Genomic DNA, 15,909 nt, shown 5'->3' with positions numbered 1-15,909 from the left:
CCCAAGTCACTTGGCAAACGTACCTCGGCAAACATCATTGAATTCGATTGCACCAATAATGAAGCAGAGTTTGAAGATCTACTCCTAGGAATCGAATAAGCTCTCAATATTGGTTGTAAATTTGTGTCTTCTTATGGAGAATTTAAACTTGTTTTTAATCTAGTTTGGAAAATTTATTCTCCTTCTAAATAATTTATAAAGTGATATACATAACTTGCTTGGTAGAACATTTCTGAACTTCTTTCCTTTAGTATTACCCACATTTAGAAAGAAATAAATTCTTTCAGGAAATCACATGGTTGTTTATGTTGCCACCCCTTCTTGTCAAACTTTACCTGAAAGGCCTGATTGCATCTTCCATTCTGTTTACAAGCCTTGTCTTCCAAACAATGAAGAAGACTGGCAGGTGTTTCATGATGATAAAAGTGTATGTCCTTTCATTCAAAATAAACCCTCAAATTGACAAGGAGATAATTTCATCAAAAGACAATAAGTATTTGAGTGGGATTTATCCTTTTGAGAGCTCTTTGTATCCTAAATTTGTGATCAACACTAATAAAGAACATATGGAGGAGCCAAAAATAAAAAATTTCGATGAATATTCTATAGCCCAGATGATTCATAATCTATCAAACAATGAATTTAAATACTCCTTATCTGAAAAACATGCATTTACATTAGTCAAGGCTATAGAAAAAATTCAACATTTCACTCTTGGTAAGCATATGGTGGTAAACATCCCATTACATGTTGACAAATGTCCCCTTTCTTAGACTCTACTATCCATATAGCTAGCACATTTGCTTACCAATGACCAAGAATAATATTTAATTATTATTAATTCAAAAATTATTAAGGAACATAATCTTTCCCTTCACACAACCCAACATCTTGAGCTTAGTGAAAGTAATAATGATGATAAATATTTATCATATATTTCCCTAATAAATAAGGACAAAATCAATTTCACAGATCAACCCTGGTATAAAGGCATAATATTTTATCTGCAAAATATAAAACATTCTGAAAATCTTGATAATTGATAGAGCAAACCATGTTACAAACTGTTTGTACATATGTTTCTTCTTTCTTTGTTGCTCTGTATGTTTTAGTTAATGATTCAGTGCTTTCTTTTTTGCATATTTTTCTATTGCGTTACTTGTCAATTTCTATTTTTACTTTACTATTTTTTCCCTTACATTGCTGCTCCATGATTTTCAATTGAAGCCTTCTTGTTTCCGCCACTCTTGAAATCACTAATGTACAGCTAAATAAACAAAGAAACATATTTGATATGATTATTAGAAGTTATCTCTCTCTTTAAAAATTTTGATCTAATATATTTCACCTCTGATCAACAAAATCATTAACAGTGGAGAAAGGAAACCTATTGTTTGCATGTAGAGATGGACTTGCAATTATGCCTAGTCAAACATTATCTTTTCCTACATTAAAACACCTTAGATTAGCCTTCTTCATCCTCCCTCTACCATCCCATGCTTCCCTTCCCCACATGAAAACTTTCTTCCATCTCTCTCGCTGTGGAAAGCTATATTTTATAACTAGATATTATGGCTCCTCGTCAATCTCCTACAAACCACCCTATGGAGTCACTAATGTTGACACGCCTACCTAAAAACTATAAACCATTGTGTGTCTAGTAATTCTTTCCTAAAGAACAAAACTTGAACATAAATAAAATAATGAAAATGATTTATATGGTAGGTGGGGCCCCTACCCCATGGATCAAATAAGATAGATATCATGGTTTTTTTTTCTTTCTTTCAGTTATGTAGTATGTAAAGAATATGCGTCCAAGTTTTTCTTTTTAAATGAAGTATCAATCGTCACAAGTAAAGTATTATTAAATTGGTTCTTTATCGCTCGAAATTTTGAGTTGCTCATGTATGTTTCCTTACTAAGACTTCTACTCATGAACTCTTTTAAAGCAATACAAGAAGAAAATAAAGGAAAAAGAGGAGACATTAAGAGCCCAACTATTTCCCTTTCCTAAATATACAATGACAAATTCCAAACATTATAGTGTGGGCATGGGAGTAGTTTTATTAAAGTCATATACACAATACCCTGCACCTCATTCAAACAAACATAAATTGAAAATAGGCACATATTTGATGAAGCTTTTACCACCACATGAATACTGAGATTGGAAAGAAATTTTTTTGATAATGATGCAAATTAAGGTCAATGTTTCACATGTTAAAATATGATTCCAACATATTTTTTATATACATCATTTAAGTAATACATTACCCCTCATAATGTTATATGTTGACAACTCAAATGTAGTTAATGCACAAGCTTGGATTTTCAAAACAAGATCAATCTAGAGGATGATGTGGATTTATAGTATACCCATAACGTGACTGCGTTATCATCGAAATTTAATAACCAACTTGCATTCATACAATGTTGATTTTTAAAAAATAACACAACTACTACATTAGGTTTCCATGTTGGATGCAATGTCACGTAGCACCTACATGACAACACCACTGTAATATAGGCTAGTTATAACTTAGTATGAAAATGGTTGGCATGTTTGGTTGTACTTCAAGATCAATGAAGACAAATCATAGTGAGTTAAGGTCGAATAAACCTACCCCAAAGTTGGATCTGAGTCATTTGGGCCACTCCCCGACTATAATCAGGGTAGTTTCATTATATTGAGTAGAAGGAAATTGCTAGCATATCTGTAAGTTGCAAGAACCCACTAAGAAACATTGGCCCAATTGAAAAACCACTCAAACCATGAGTGATATAAACCATTTAAGCTCAAGGAAGAAAGGTGTGAATCTTATACTGCAAATATGCTCAAGGTTCAGGTATTTTTTATTTGTATTTTCCTTGGGTTCATCCCAACCATGACATTTCCCCTTTCAGTTTCCCTTGTATTTTATGCTTTATATGTTAAAATATAAATTTTTGTTTCTAATACCTTATTATTCCATTTTCACCACAAAATAAAAAATAATATTACATAAACACCGCCTATTATGCTTCATGAATTTGTAGCTATCTTGCTTCTAATTGCTACATATTTAATAAATAATACATGTATATTTGGACTCAGACTCCACGACCAACCTTTGTGTAGCTTCATGGTGAATCCATGTTAATGACCAATGGACATACATAACATTTTTCAGTCATACTACCTCCAGGATTTTCTATGCCAAGTATCATCAACTCCATAGCCATAAATATGTCTTTAGTTGGCATGGCTTCCTTAACAAGGTATATGCACATCACAAATAAACCCAAGGTTTTGAAAACCCAGATCAATTGTTACATATATTTTATATTATTCCACTTTTTCAAAGACATGATTTATATTTATATACATCCCAATCATTTCGTTAAGGAATGAAGTCCATACTTATTCCATATCTCAGTCCTCTTGATCCATTTTTCATATCATGCAAACACTGGTTCCACCTCACTAGAGTCATGGTCTTCTCTCATAATTCTAGTTGCATTGACTTATAATGCATTTAAAATAAAATGATACTACAACATTGTTGAAGTATTTCTTTTACGGTTGCAATAGACCCTAAATTATTGAAATAGGCCCCTACTTGAAGTCACTCCTATAGTTTACTTTTGTACTTATTTTAGGATTTATAATATATATGTAGGACAGTTTCACATAACCTCTTAATTAACTCTCAGTTGTAATAACCATACAACATCATAGATTTGTCCTCTTTTCTCATGAACTCTGCCTTATTTCATATTTATTGTTAAATGAATGTATGTTTCATTTTATATACTTACCATTTTCCATGTTCCCAACGAGCAATGACGCTCCCCTTTACCCTCTAGTTTGACTTATGATGCCAAATACACGCACAAAACATCATGGGTTTGTACTCTGAACTAAATTTTGTAACTTTGTGTCAAAGCCTACTTTTATATTGTTCTTATACTGTACTTAAAACCATATTTTCATAATATGTACAATGAAATTGTTTATATACAACCAAGACCAAGGCACAAATGTTGCTTGAAATATACACTTATTGATATAAAATAGAATAAAGTATGATGATGTGTTGAAAAGCATCACTAATTGTTTGTTATATGACTCTAAATTTAAATGATGCATACCACAATTCTTAGGTCATGTGTAACACCTTTGTTCATTTCATTTCAACATATATGAGCATTCCCCTTCCCTTGTTTCATCATTCTCGGGTGAATATTTTTATTATATACCCATCATTTATAGATAAATGTAACTATGACAATTGACTTACTTTTTAAATACATGCATTCACATTCAGGGGATTAATGACATAAAAATTTCTATGTGCTCCTATATATATACAGAATGATTTTCTTCAATAAGGGTAGCCATGAATGAGGAAGGAATAACAAAGGTGGAATACCAAACCCATGGCATAGGGGGAATCAAAGGTTAAGGTTTTTGATACACTTTGATGTTTTTTTTGTAAGCATTGTAGAGCACTATAGATTATCTATTTTCGAAAGTTTTTTACATCCATACTTTCCAGGTAGTCACCTGCCTGAAGGAAACCAGGTGACCACCGGTCAACATTAAAACCATTCCAAAATTTGAACAAGTTCATAATAATCCATCCACTGTCTCTGTGACGACTATCACTGCTATTAACTCTAAAGATCAAAACAGACATGTTTGTTTCCTTCATCAAATCAAAATTCAGAAAGAAAACTATCTTAATCTCTAGATTAGTCCTCATCTGAGGAGGCTATCGGGGCTGGTGCCTTTGCGTTGAAGCTAGGCATCTCACTTCTCTGTTTCAGTTCCCACTTTATCGTTGTCAGGGTCTGCTCAATTCTTCCCAGGGCGAGATTGTTCCGGTACGTTTGAATCTGTATGGTCGCTATTTCTTTGAGCAGTTCTGCACAGACCAGATCCTTCTCCTTGCTTCTTTCCTGTTTATCCAGTACTTCTCCTTCCATGTGTTCCTAGTGGAGAGTCATGGCCCGAGCCACGATGTGTTTCATGATCCAGTGTTGTTGTATGGTCTTTCTAAACAGCGATTGTCTTCCATTCGTTGTCCCAGGGTCCTGTATCATTCCTTCCCATTCTTCCATTGGTATGTCCCTGCATCTAAGGTTATCTCTTAGATCCCGCTCCCAGCTCCAAATCTGGTCTCTAATTTCTTTTGGATTTCCCTCCATATATGAGTCAATGATCTTCTTCATTTGGTCTCCGTTAGGCTTCCTGCCCCTTTTCTTTCCTTGGATACTAGTTCCTTCTTCTTTCTTGACTATCCTCTTGCTTCTCTTGGGCACCATTGTCCTATCCATTTGGTCCTTAACACCGTTTCCTTGTTGCCCTTTGTTCTTTTTTGCAGTCTTGCCATGTTCTGAATCAAGACCTATCACAGAACCAACACGAAAGTCAGCTATCTCATTTACATTTACATTATTTTTCGTGGGTTCCCCCCCCCGCCCCCATCTCAGGTTATCCAGCCTCTGGTTTTCCACCCTCTGGGTTTCATCCCTCTGGCTTCCCTCCCTATTGAGATTGATTTTGGTTTTGAAAATTCTTCGGGTCATAGGGTAATGATGGTTTCTTTGCTTTTCCCAGCCTGTGCAGGGGTCTCTCTTTTTCTTATTTTGCCTCTGCTCACCCGAGGGCTCACACATGGTGCGAGTTAGGCTACTGTGGCCTCCTCTAATCTTGGTTTTCTCAGGTTGGCCAGCCGGGTTTCTTCCGGTTGAGCTTTCTCCCCTCCCCCTATGGTGCAGCTCCATCTCCCCGGGGTTCTGGATTTTCCTTTCCTCGCTACCCTTCTCCAGGGCTACAAGCATTCTTCCTATCCTTAGAGAATAGAATGCTAGAATCTCTATTCTAAGACGGGGGTTGGTAGATTTTAGTTCGGCCATGCCTTTGTTCTCATATTGCTCGCCCTCTCTACTATCTTCCTCTCCATCCCGATCAACCGGGAACTCTTCGAGATGTTTTTCTATCAGACCTCTGAGATTTCTATTACAATTGAGGTGATAATACCAGGTGTGCCTACCATACTGCATGCCTATCCTATTTCTCAAACAATTTTCACTTTCAGAGTTTAAGGCTAGAGATATCACATACCCTTTTACCCTTCGTCGCCTTGCTTCCTCCTTCTGCATCATCTCCCTGCCTGCTCTTCCTTTCTCGTCACCTTTCTTCTTTCTCGTCTGCATGCAAATTACCTTTTTTCCTTCTGCCTTAGATTTTATTCCTTTTTCCTTCCCCCCTCCTGTCTTTACCGCCAGCTATCCTGTTGTGTCCTTGGCACGCCTCCCCTCCCTTCTACCTTGGGATGCTGCCCACTTGTCCTGTCCACCGTCCTGCATTAACTCCTTTCCTCTCCCGGCTGCTCTTGTCGTCGGGTCGCTGACTCAGCCCTGCCACTTGTCGTTATTGCATTGCCCGTCCTCGATTTTGTTGTTCTACCCTCTCCTCCTCCATGCCTTTCCATCTCTGCCCCCGTACTCTCGGGGATTGTCCTTATTCTACCCTCCTCTGTCATCCTACCGAACTCCACTCTTCCCCTGTCCTACTCCACCTCTGTCTTGTACTGTTCCACCTGCGACTATCCTCTTCCTTTTTCGCTCCCGTCTCTTCCAGGCGAATTCTCTAGATGCCCGCCCTTGATCCTATCTTGTTCTATCAATTGGATCAATTGTTCCATGTCCTCCTTTTGGTGGAGCTCTTCCACGCTTGCATCCAGTTGCTGGTCTCCTTTCAGACATCCCCAGTTCGCAAGGCAGTCTGCAGGCGCGTTTCCTTTGTGTCTCACATGGGAAGGTAATATGTAGGCTACCCTTCTCAATTGCTGACTTATTTCTTTAATTATCCACGTGGTCTGCCAACTTTGACTCAGCTTCTCTGTTGGTGCTCCGTGTTGTAACTATTTGAGTGTGTCTATCATGAGCTTCGAATCTCCCTCTATCTGGAGTTTTTGATACCCTTCTTGGATAGCTATTTCTATTCCCCTATTCATTGCATGGAATTCTGCCTCATTATTTGATGCATTTCCATAATCCATCGGATAAACCCTTTGATTTCTTCCTCTGTCATCTCTGAATATTCCTCCTATACCCGCCTCCCCTGGATTCCCTTTTTCCGCTCCGTTAAAGTTTAATGTTGTGAATCCCTGCGGCGGGTTCCTGTAGTGGTCATCTTCTCTAGCTTTTCCATTCTTATGTTTTCTTCCAACCATGTCTGTGGTTCTTATTTTGATTTATAGGCGATTCAGAATACTCGTCTCTATTTGGTCTGCCTTCCAATCTTCCTCGTTCCAATTCTCGAGGATTATTGTTTCTCTTATGTTCTGTACTATTTTGCTCCATATTTCTTGCTTAGCTTTTCCATCTCCCATGAATATCAACTGATTTCTTGCTTTCCAGATGTTCCACAGGAGGAACCCAATGGATAGATTCCAGGCTCTATTCAAGATTACATTACGGTATGGTTTACTCCTCCATTTCTCTATAGTCGTAGTTACGCTACTTGTTTCGTGGTTGCTAATCTCGAAGAGCTGTTGGTGGTTTTTCCACAGGGTGTTGCTGACTCAACAGAAGTTGGTCAGGTGTTCCATTGTTTCTTCTTGTTCCTGGCAGAGGTCGCAGCGCGATGGCGCATGTGTCCCCTTCCTTCTCAATTGGTCCCAGGTTAAGGCTTGTCCATGGACCAGTATCCAGGTAAATAATGCTATCTTTGGCCAAGTTTTCAGTTTCCAGATTCGATCCCATTTTTTGATTTCCAGGTTGTTACTACTACCAGCCTTTATGTGATATCCTTCTGTTGTCGTAAACATTCCCTTACTGCGTTTCCCCCATATTATAATATCCGCTCCTTGTTTAACTACAATTTTCCTTGTCTCCATCTCCTTTTTGTAATTGGTCCATTTCTCTGTTTCTGGTGCTTCATGCCAGTCATTTTTCATTTGCCATTTTCACCAATAGCCATCCCTTTCCAGCAGCCAGTAGTTCTTGGCTACGTCTTCCTCCATTTGGGTGGTGAACTACTGAATATCTTGGAGTTGGGGTTACTGGTAGAGGGTTTCTCTCTGCTGCCATGCCTCAGTCCAGAAGTTTGCTTTGTCACCCTCCCTGATTTCCTAGAAACTGTGTTTTCTTATCAGATCCCTGTTTGACCTTGCTAGGTTCCAAATTGTGGAGCCTTTCTTTTCTGATTGGCTTCTCAATTTTCCCTCAGGGGCTCTTGCCATCTCATATTTCTTTTCCCACAAGGTCTTCCATAGATCTTCTCCTCCTTGTATCCACCTCCACCATAGTTTTGCACCCATTACTTGGTTAAGAATATATGGATCTCACAACCCTAATCCTCCTTCTGTTAGAGATTTTCTCAGCCATTTCCATGAGAGCAACGCCCACTTTTTAGATTTGTTTGTTCCTTGCCATAGAATTTTTTTGAAAATCTCCACCATTTTTTGGCATATTCCTTTTGGAATAGCTTGGCTGGTCATTTGGTATATTGGTATTGACTGGAGGACTAGCTTAAGGAGAATGAGGCGGCTCGGCATATTTAGAGTTCTGTGCATCCAATTGTCCATTCTTTTTTGAATTTTCCCTATCAGACCTCCCCAGTTATCAATTCTATTTTGCTTATCACTAAGCTGGACACCTAGATATTTGGTGGGGAACTTCCCTACTCGAAACCCATTGTTCTAGTTAGGAATGATTGAGAAATTGATGGGGTATTGAAAAAGAAGATTTATGTTTTATCTTTATTGATCTCTATACCTGATGCTAGTGTGAAATTTTCCAGTATTTCCACTATTTGCTTTGCCTCCTTGAGATTGGCTTGTCCATACATCATGACGTCATCTACGAATTGTTGATGTGTAATGGGTAGTTCTTCTCCCCATAATCTGAGACCTTTTAGCTTTCCACTACTCACTCTTTCTTTTATTAGTCTGCCCAGACCATCAGCAGCTATTATGAATAGGAATGGGGAAAGAGGGTCCCCCTATCTAAGCCCTCTGGTCAGTTTAAAAGTTTCAGTAGGTGTCCCATTTAGCATTATGGACATACTTGGAGTGGTGATCATAGACATTATCCATTCTATCCATCTTTCATCGAACCCGTAAGCTTTTAGGATTTTCTAGAGGTATTCCCAGCTTACCTTATCATACGCTTTAGCTAGGTCAAGTTTGAGCATCATCCCTTTATGTCTTGAGTTCTTCAGTGAATGGATCACCTCTTGTGCCACTATAATTCCGCCCACTATCTGTCTCCCTTTCACGAAACTTGTCTGTTCCTCAGAGATCAATTCTAGAAGGATGGATTTTAATCTATTCACCATTATGGTGGCCATGATTTTGTAGATTACATTACATAATGAAATTGGTCTAAAACCTTGAGGTTTATCAGCCTTCTCAATCTTTGGGATCAATGCAAGGAAGGTTTCATTCCATACTGGATGTATTCTCTTCGTACATCTTGATTCTTCTATGGCATTTACAATGTCTTGCTTCATAAAGCTCCAGGTTGCTTGGAAGAATTCTACTATGTAACCATCCGGTCCTGGGGCTTTGTTTTTTGCCATTGCCTTCACTGTCTTTTCTACCTCTTTTTCAGTAATCACCCTTAGGAGTGCCATGTTTTTTTCTTGATTTACCCTTTTTGGTATATATTGACTTATTTTTGCTATCTCCTCTTCTCTATTGTTTTGTGTCTCAGTTAAAATTCCTTTGAAGTGCTGTATCAGCAGCCTGTCCATCTCCTCTTTCTGTGTTAACCTGTTGTCTTGGTTGTCTCTGAGGGAAAATATTATGTTCTGTTGTCTATGCTGTTGCATAGCTCTGTGGAAGAATTTCATATTTCTTTCTCCCTCTTTCAACCATTGTATTCTTGACTTCTGTCTCCATAGAATTTCCTCTTGTTTTCTTCTTTCCTCCAATCTGCTTAGTACCACTCCTTCTTGTTAAAATTGGCAACTAGGGCCAAACTCCATGTGGGTCATCTTATTCATGGCTGATAATATTTTTATTAGACTCCTCTCATCGAGAGGTGTAGGATTGATCTAAAGATCATCTGATTCCGATAAGTATTTATGGAGATATGAATTTATTTTTATTATGGAATAATTATCAAGCCAACCAGCAACTCATGTAGGCTCAGAAGCCCAACAGTCGCATCTATTCAAACATCAACAGTTGTGTATAAATACAGGAGGTCTTTTCCTCATTTGGACTCACTCATCTCATCACATCTCTCTCTCTCCCCTGTGCAGAAAAGAGGCTCTTCTCCTACTGCACAGAAAGAGACTCTTCTCTCACACATGTGGAAGGAAGGATGCAGAATTAGGGCTGCAACTGCAGATCGAAAGTTTGACTAGCGTTGACCATTAGTATCCCTCTTAGAACTGCGTTGTAGGTGAACCTGACTCTCTGTGGAAGGCCACATTTTTTTGGTGAAGGAATCAAGTCGATCCGACGGTCGGTTTGCAAGATATTGTCTGCCCTAGTTTAGGGCTGATCTAGGGTTTGCTACTACTAATATAAATCAGATTTTCTTTGTACTATTTCTCTCTGCTGAATTATTGAAGATAAAAGAAGATTTGATCAAAGGGTTTCCCCATATTGGGGTTTGTCCCTAGCTAGCTGCCACATCTTGTGTCTCTTGTCTTGGCTTGTTTTCTGTTGATCGTTTAATGTTCTATCTACACTTTACTTATGCACATGTGATTGCTAATATGTGAATAATAATAAGAAAGAGAAGTAAATTTCTCTAAGCATAGAACATACCATAAATTAACATGGTATCAGAGATGAGGTGAAGACAAAGCCCGAGCAAGAGCAAGAGCAATCACCGAAGAGAAGATTGGAAAGGCTATCCTAAAATAACTATGGGGTACTCATCACTCTTTCCTGCCGAAGATAAGCTTCATGAGAATGCTGACTATCACGGATGGAAGATGTCTATCGATTTAACCTTAGAAGATCAAGGAGTATTGGACCATGTGAGAGGTAATATTGTTGAGCCTCCATCAAATGCAACTGCTACTGTGTTAAGTTATGGTATGTTCTATGCTTATAAAAGTTTACTTCTTTTCCTTATTATATTCCAAAGATTAGCAATCACACGTACATAAAGTAAAGTGCAGATAGAACATTAAACGATCGACAGAAAACAAGCCAAGACAAGAGACACAAGATGTGGCGGCTAGCCAGGGACAAACCCCACAATGTGTGGGGAAACCCTTTGATCAAATCTTCTTTTATATTCAATAATTCAGCAGAGAGAAATGGTACAATCAATCTGATTCATATCAAAAGTAGCAAACCCTAGATCAGCAGCATCAGCATTAGCAGCTTCATTATCAAACTAGGGCATTCCATATCTCACAAACTGATCGTCGGATTGACTTCATTCCACCACCAAAAGTTTCGGCTTCCAGAGGAGGTTCAAATGAAACTGTAGCACAGTTCAGATGAGGAGATCTTCTAGGCCACGCAATTCAATATTTACTTCTGCAGTTGCAGCTTCAGTTTCAGCAGTTTCTAGCTTCAAACTAGGGCAATCGATATCTTGCAAACCGTTCATCAGATTGACTTCATTCCACCACCAAAAGTTGCGGCTTTCAGAGGAGGTTCAGATGAACCTACAGCGCAGTTCCAAAGAGGAGATCTTCTAGGCCACACAAGTCAATCTTTACTTCTGCAGTTGCAGCTTCAGTTTCAGCAGTTTCCGGCTTCACATGTGTGAGAGAGAGACCCATTTCAGCGCAGTAGAGAAGAGACTCATTTCTGTGTAGTAGAGAGAGAGAGATGTGATGAGATGAGTGAGTCCAAATGAGAAAAATTCCTCTTATATTTATACACAACGTTGGTGGGTGAATAGATGCGACTGTTGGGCTTCTGAGCCTACATGAGTTGTAGGTCGGCTTGATAATAATTCCATAATCAAAATAAATTCATATGTCCATGAATACTCATCGGAATCAGATGATCTTTATATCAATCCTACACCTCTCGACGAGAGGAATCTAATAAAAATATTATCAGCCATGAATAAGATGACCCACATGAAGTTTTGCCCTGGTTGCCAATTTTAACAAACTGCCAAGAACAAATGGAAAACCGGTGAAGTCAAAACAAAGAAGATCATCTGGGACTTTATAGACAATCGCTTGGTGGCCTACATCTCCGACCTGAACACCTTCAAGGAAATCTATGATAGATCGGTGAGTTTATTTAAAGTTAATGATGCAAATCAAGTTTTGTTTCTTAGAAATAAGCTGAAGGAAATTAAGAAGGGCAAAGATGAGAGTATTTAAGCATACTTCTTAAGAATCACCGAGATCAGGAACAATCTCCTATCTATTGGGGAGACTATTACTGATAGGGAAATGGCACTCATGACTCTTAGAGGATTACCATCCGAATGGTATGTGTTTAGGACTACTCTTCTGAACAATAATGTAATTCCTGGTTTCGAGGAATTAATGGCTAGATGCATTCAATAAGAAACAAGGGTAGAAGAGCAAGAAATTCCCATACCTAAAGGTCCTCCTGCTGCCTTTTCCTCTCATGCTAAGAAAATGAAAAATTCTAGGACTAAATCAAAAAGAAAGGCTAGACCTCGGAAGAAAAGGACGATGTTACATTTGTGATAAACCAGGTCACTATGCAAGGGAGTGCCCTAATAGAAAGGACTCACACTGGGACGATGATCAAAATCCATCTCATGGCAATCAAAGGAATGGCAAATTCAATAGCAAAGGTAAAAGGAGTGCTGGGAATCAAGGAAGAGGACAACCATTCAAGAAGGCAAGAAATTCCAGGTATGAATCTAACATTGTTGACAATAAGCAGGATGAATATTATCTACCAGCTGCTCTATCTACCTTTGCTCCTCCGGACTCGCTGGGAAATTGGCTTATTGATAGTGGTGCCTCAAGGCACTTCACTGGTTACAAAGAAGTTCTCCATAATCTGATAGAGAAAGAAACCAACCTGGAAATTGTCCTTGGAGATAATATGAAATATCCCATGAAAGGTGTAGGCAATGTCTCTCTTAAATTGAATCAAGGTAATACAATCCACCTATAGGATGTATTATATGTACCTGATCTCAAAAATAACTTGGTGTCCATTTCGGCTATGGAAGACAAAGGCTACAAGGTGGCTTTCAGCGATGGAAAGGTAGTATATGGAAAAATAATGTTAAAGATGCTTTCACTCTTGGGTTTTGAGTTGATTCATTATATCAGGTCGGTGGAAGTCCGCTAGGTGTCATGTCTTGTGACACATCTCTTCAGTCCAAACTTTGGCATCGGAGGTTTTCCCACCTTCATTATAAAGCTCTACCCGATGTAAGACAAATGGTGTTAGGCCCCTATACTACTAGTGTAACCCCTTATTGTTATTAGTACAACCCACTTATTATATTGATGTACCCATGTAGTGCCCATATTGTTACTATTGTACCCCATAGAAGCCCACTATTGTTATTATTGTGCCCTTACATTATTATTGTTATGTCGGCTCTGATTAGGTTATGACCCCTTAGACTCCTATATATAGAAAGGAGGTATTTTCATTTGTATCATCGAAGAATTGTTCATTTATGTAATGTAAAGGAGGTTTCCCCCTCGAAGAGGCTGAATTCTAAGGCGTTGATCTATCTTTTCTATCTTTTCTTGAGCTGGTTTCATAACATTTGGTATCAGAGCTTTGGATTCTAGGGTTTCGCTGCTCCAAACAGGTCATCGTGGCATTTTCGCTATAACTTTTTTTCTGTGACGTTTCAGAAGTCGCAAAAAAAAACCCATTTGAGAAGAAATCGCGCTGAACCTTGGGTCCGAATTTCAGAGCTTTTAGCGCGATATTTTCGGAGATATGATCTGAGGAAGTTTGTCTTTTTGCAGACTCCTGAATTACATTCAAAACAGGTGACCTGGGGAAAATTGTCATAAATTTCTCTCTGGGAATCAGATTGAAATTTCGTAAGAAGGTACAGAAAGAGGACGGACTGTAGTTTCTTGTATATCTTTTTCAGAACCAAATATTGAAAATTGTACACGTGGCACTTCATACAACTTCGCTCTTCTGGAAAGGTCTATAATCAGGTCATCTTGGGAGATTGTGCATAACTCTTTCTTGGAGAATCCAATTTGTATCAGACTAGTGGCATTGGAAAGAGGACATAGAGGGCTACTACAGGTAGCAATTTCAGAACTTAAATATTTGAAAGTATAGAGTTATAGTCGTTTCAATATCGAGGCCCTAAAAAGCAAGATGAGGAAGTTTGATGGCAAGGATGCGGTAAATTGGATACTTCAGATGGAGCAATATTTTGATCTACATGGTGTACCACTGTTACAAAAGGTATGTATTGCATCTTCATATTTAGAACCGGATCAACTTTTATGGTATAAAAGGCTTTGTTCTCATAAAAAACTTGTTACGTGGTCAATTCTCACGGAGGAAATGATAGCACATTATGAGGATACAAAGAGCAACACCTTTTTTGGAGCAACACCACAACAATTGGAAAGAGTAAAAGGGCTTTGTGACATATTGGAAAGTAAAATTATGGCAACAAGGAAGTCTACCCCTCATAACTATAAAGATGGAAGTGTTGTTTCTCCTAGCCTTCCACAACCTACAAGGGTTACACCACAACAATTGGAAGAAAAAAGAGAAAAAGGGCTTTGTTACGATTGTGATAGCAAATGCACTAAAGGTCATAAGTGTGCTGAGAAGAAATTATTTTACATAGAGTATGAAGAGGAGGAAGAAAAAGATCAAGAAACATCAAAAGAAGAGGATATATGCCAGGACCCAACCCTAGAGAAAGAAGAAATGAATCAGAACATATCTTGTAAACTATTGGCAAGAATGACCACTCCTCAAACTCTCAAGATAGAAGGACATATCAAGAAGAAAAAGGTGCAAGAAGTGAAAGATCACATCAAGAAAGAAGAAATGAATCCAACCATATCTTGTAATTCACTGGTCGGAATTACCACTCCTCAAACTATCAAGATAGAAGGACATATCAAGAAGAAAAATGTTCAAGAAGTGAAAGATCACATCGAGCGTCAAGAAATGAATCCGACCATATCTTGTAAAGGATTGGAAGAAATTACCACGCCTAAAACTCTAAAGATAGAAGGACATATCAAGAAGAAAAAGGTTCAAGCAGTGAAAGATCACATCGAGCATCAACAACAAGTTCTCCAACTTTTAAAGGATAACACCACTTCGGTGCAAAATCAAATGAAACAACAGGTAGATCAACATCATAGTGAAAAATGTTTTGATGTAGGCGATTGGGTATTTTTACTGCTACATCTAAAGCAAGCTATTTATGAGAAGGAATTGTTGGCAATACTACATGCACTTAAAAAATGGCGACCTTATCGAATGGGAAGACTCTTCAAGGATGAGGATGTGGAAGCATTGTTTTGTGCTATTTCTATTATCCAACTAGATTGGATAAACGAAGCAAGGGATGAATGGAAGAAGGACAAAGAAGTATCTCCACTTATTCAAAAGTTGCAAAAGATCCCAATTCAAACAATATTGCCAGAAATTGAAGAGGAAGGAAAAATCATATTGGAACCTGGAGCAGTCATAGAAATGAGAACTCGACAGCTACGAAATCGATCAATTTCAGAGTATCTCATCAAGTGGAAGAACTTACCCATTGAAGATTCCACATGGGAGGACAAGAATTTTATACAGAAGCCTCAAGAACTACTCAAGCGTTGAGGACAATGCTTTTTGAAGGAGAGGGGCATGTTAGGCCCCTATACTACTAGTGTAACCCCTTATTGTTATTAGTACAACCCACTTATTATATTGATGTACCCATGTAGTGCCCATATTGTTACTATTGTACCCCATAGAAGCCCACTATTGTTATTATTGT

This window comes from Pinus tabuliformis, chromosome 9 (assembly GCF_031772625.1).
Source record: "Pinus tabuliformis cultivar Carrire ecotype Pingquan chromosome 9, CPIR1, whole genome shotgun sequence".
Lineage (NCBI taxonomy): Eukaryota > Viridiplantae > Streptophyta > Pinopsida > Pinales > Pinaceae > Pinus > Pinus tabuliformis.
The sequence above is the reverse complement of the archived record's forward strand: the minus strand, read 5'-3'. Positions refer to the sequence as shown.